This window comes from Physeter macrocephalus, chromosome 16, assembly GCF_002837175.3.
Source record: "Physeter macrocephalus isolate SW-GA chromosome 16, ASM283717v5, whole genome shotgun sequence".
NCBI classification, from domain to species: domain Eukaryota; kingdom Metazoa; phylum Chordata; class Mammalia; order Artiodactyla; family Physeteridae; genus Physeter; species Physeter macrocephalus.
Window position 1 is genome coordinate 24,293,453 of NC_041229.1, and position 4,348 is coordinate 24,297,800.

The 4,348-nt window shown below is 36.9% G+C and overlaps 1 long non-coding RNA gene across 1 annotated transcript in view; it reads left to right on the forward strand.

Moving 5' to 3' along the window:
- Window positions 1-4,348, forward strand: part of LOC102976475 (uncharacterized) — a 25,764-nt gene that overhangs the window by 15,398 nt on the left and 6,018 nt on the right. The window lies entirely within an intron of this gene.

The following is a 4,348-nucleotide window of genomic DNA, read 5'->3' on the forward strand; positions in this document are numbered from 1 at the left end:
TATTGTTTAGCCTCCATGTGTTTGTGTTTTTTGTGTTTTTTTCCCTGTAATTCATTTGTAATCTCATAGCGTTGTGGTCAGAAAAGATGCTTGATATGATTTCAATTTTCTTAACTTTACTGAGGCTTGATTTGTGACCCAAAATGTGATCTATCCTGGAGAGTGTTCCATGCACACTTGAGAAGAAAGTGTAATCTGCTGTTTTTGGATGGAATGTCCTATAAATATCAATTAAATCTATCTGGTCTGTTGTGTCATTTAGAGCTTCTGTTTCCTCATTTATTTTCATTTTGGAGTTCATTCATTTCCTTATTTATTTTCATTTTCCCACTATTATTGTGTTACTGTCGATTTCCCCTTTTATAGCTGTTAGCAGTTGCCTTATGTATTGAGGTGCTCCTTTGTTGGGTGCATATATATTTATAATTGTTATATCTTATTCTTGGATTGATCCCTTGATCATTATGTAGTGTCCTTCCTTGTCTCTTGTAACATTCTTTATTTTAAAGTCTATTTTATTTGATATGAGTATAGCTACTCCAGCTTTCTTTTGATTTCCATTTGCGTGGAATATCTTTTTCCATCCCCTCACTTTCAGTCTGTATGTGTACCTAGGTCTGAAGTGGGTCTCTTGTAGACAGCATATTTGTGGGTATTGTTTTTGTATCCATTCAGTAAGCCTGTGTCTTTTGGTTGGAGCAGTTAATCCATTCACGTTTAAGGTAATTTGTAATTTTTTTGTCATTTTTTCCTTGCTGCTTTGGGTAATTTTTCTTTGTTTTTAATTTTTGCCAATTTGATTTCTATGTGTCTCGGTTTGTTTCTCCTTGGGTTTATCCTATATGGGACTTACTGCGCTTCCTGGACTTGGGTGGCTATTTCCTTTCCCATGTTAGGGAAGTTTTCGACTATAATCTCTTCAAATATTTTCTCAGGTCCTTTCTCTCTCTCTTCTCCTTCTGGGACCCCTATATATATAATGTGAATGTTGTTGCATTTAATGTTGTCCCAGAGGTCTCTTAGGCTGTCTTCATTTCTTTTCATTCTTTGTTCTTTAGTCTGTTTCACAGCAGTGAATTCCACCCTTCTGTCTTCCAGGTCACTTATCCGTTCTTCTGCCTCAGTTATTCTGCTATTGATTCCTTCTAGTGTAGTTTTCAGTTATTGTATTGTTCATCTCTGTTTGTTTGTTCTTTAATTCTTCTATGTCTTTGTTAAACATTTCTTGCATCTTCTCGATCTTTGCCTCCATTGTTTTTCCGAGGTCCTGGATCATCTTCACTATCATTATTCTGAATTCTTTTTCTGGAATGTTGCATATCTTCACTTCATTTAGTTGTTTTTCTGGTGTTTTAGCTTGTTTCTTCATCTGGTATATAGCCCTCTGCCTTTTTCTGTTTTCTATCTTTCTGTGAATGTGGTTTTTGTTCCACAGGCTGCAGGATTGTAGTTCTTCTTGCTTCTGCCTTTTTAAGACTTTTGATACACATGGCCAAGTTACTATCCAGAAATCTTATGCCAACTTGTAGTCCACCCCAACAGTGGATGTGAAGCCTGCCTCACACAAACACTTTTTAAAAAGTGTAAAACTACAAAAATGAGTACCTCTCTCTTTTTCATGCAAGTGGGATTACTCCAAATTTCATAACTTTTTTCAGTTTAGTGTGAGCATCTTAGCAAGTCAGTAAATTTGCATCTACTGCATCATTTTTTGTGACTGTTCAGTGTTCCATTATATGAATATGCCACAGTACACATAGCTTATCCATGCTTGTATAAGAGCTATGTCCAGTTTTTCAGTTCCAAATAGTACTCTGATATGTATCCTTGCCTATATCTCTGACTATTTCTTTTGGTTAAATACTTAGAGAGTTGTTGGATCAAAAGGGTGTACACATTTTAAAGGCTTGGCTTAATCTGATAGGAGAATAACCGCATTTTGTTTTATTTTGTATTCATTTGATTTACTGCTGGGTTTACTGGCTGTTTGTATTAATTTGGCTAGTTGGTTAATTATACCCTGTGTCCATTCTTCTGTAGTGAGAGTTTGTAATGGTTGTATCCTATCCTGTCAGATCCATATGTCTGACTTTCTATTTCTGTGTGTCATGGGGTGTTGAAAGACTCCAGTTATTTTAATGTGATGCTCCACACAACACTTAAAAAAATGACTCATGATAGTTGCCTTTCATGTAATATTTTTTAATACCTGTGCTTTTGTGATGATCCCTTTTGTTTAAATGAGTAGGTTGTTCAGCCCCAGAACTACTAGAATTCATGATCATTTGTTCTGGTTTTTGTCTGACCTTTAACTCAGAGTTCTTGACCATCATACTTTCATGATAGGTTTTTAGTATGTATTGTGTATTCACACATTTTTTGAATTTGTTATTATTTGTATCCTCTTAGACTTGTCTTTTTTGTTCTAAAACTAACAGTTATTACATTTCTTCTCTTTCGTTTTCCCCTTTTAACTAGTTTCAAGTGTGATTTGAAGCTCAAGATCATGATCAAAAGAATGCAGTGCATTTCTCAGCTCCACCAGTTTTTGCTTCTGAGGTTTACATGCCACTGCCACCCTTGCTAATTATGAACTGAGATTCATTTTGTGATGTTTTTTGCTCATAGGTTATATACAGTTATTCTTCAGTTCTGTAATTGTAGAATATGTTGGATGATTTATTGGTACTAAAGGCAGGGTTCTCATTGCACATCCAAAAAGAGGTTTTTTTTGTTTTGTTTTGTTTTTGTTTTTTGCTTTATTGGAGTATAATTGCTTTACAATGGTGTTAGTTTCTGCTTTGTAACACAGTGAATCAGCTACACATTTACATATATCCCCGTATCTCCTCTCTCTTGCGTTTCCCTCCCGGCCTCCCTATCCCACCCTGCTAGGTGGTCACAAAGCACCGAGCTGATCTTCCTGTGCTGTGCTGCTGCTTCTCACTCGCTGTTTTACATTTTGTAGTGTATATATGTCCATGTCAGTCTCTGACTTCGTCCCAGCTTACCCTTCCCCCTCCCCGTGTCCTCAAGTCCATCCTCTACACCTGCGTCTTTATTCCTGTTCTGCCGCTAGGTTCTTCATAACCATTTTTTAAAAAAAAATTCCGTATATATCTGTTAGCATACGGTATTTCTTTTTCTCTTTCTGACTTACTTCACTCTGTATGACAGACTCTAGGTCCATCCACCTCACTACAAATAACTCAATTTCGTTTCTTTTTATGGCTTAGTAATATTCCATTGTATATATGTGCCACATCTTCTTTATCCATTCATCTGTCGATGGACACTTAGGTTGCTTCCATGTCCTAGCTGTTGTAAATAGAGCTGCAATGAACATTCCAAGAAGAGGTTTTTAAATTGGATTATGCATTATGTGTGTGCGTATACATTTCTGTTTTCTTCCGTACCCAAAATTACAAACCTGCCATGGCTGGTCTTGTGCAGGACTCTTCCACACGTGAGAAAATGAGAGTTGTCTGTATGTTAAATCTGTATAGACTTCACAAGTGACCTTTTGTCTTACATCAAAAGCAGTTGACCTGCAGCAGTGTGGCCTCACCAGTGAGGGAGCAAAGGCTTTACTAAAGGCCCTTGAAACCAACAGAACTCTGGTCGTATTGGATACAAGAAAAAATCCACTTGTTGGTATGTGGTCACTTTTTTCTTTTTAATTGATTAACACATAGCAAAACAAAAAGAGTTTGTTCATGTATTGACAGTTTTTAAAACTTAATGTGTTTAACTTTCCTCATCGTATACAGTTGGCCCTTGCACAACTTGGGGGTTAGGGGTGCCGTTCCCCACGCAGTTGAAAATCTGGGTATCAGTTTATAGTCAGTGGTTCCGCATCTGTGGATTCAACCAACCTCGGATCATGTAGGACGATAGTACATATTTATTGAAAAATATCCACGTGTCAATGGACCCGCAAGGTTCAAACCCATGTTGCTCAAGCATCAACTGTACTTTTCTACTGTTGCACTTCCCTTATGTTTTTAGCAGACAATGTACTAATTAAAGTGAGTTATACCTTTATATTGTTCTTATCTCTACTCTGAATAAAGGTGAACCTAGATACTAAGCCTGCTTCCACCAAGACCATTATTTCCTTGTTGTGCAACCTCTGAATTCTTGCAAGGAGTACTTTACTCATTTGTCAGTTTCACAAGTAATTTTTTTAATACCTTCCGTGTGCCAGATACAGGTCAGGCACTAGGGATAAAGCAGTGAACCAGACAGATAAAAGTCTTGCCCTCGTGGAGCTTACATTCTAGTGAAGGAGTTCAGATAGAAATGGGTAAACAGATAAGTAATATAATTTTAGATAGTAGGAAGTGCA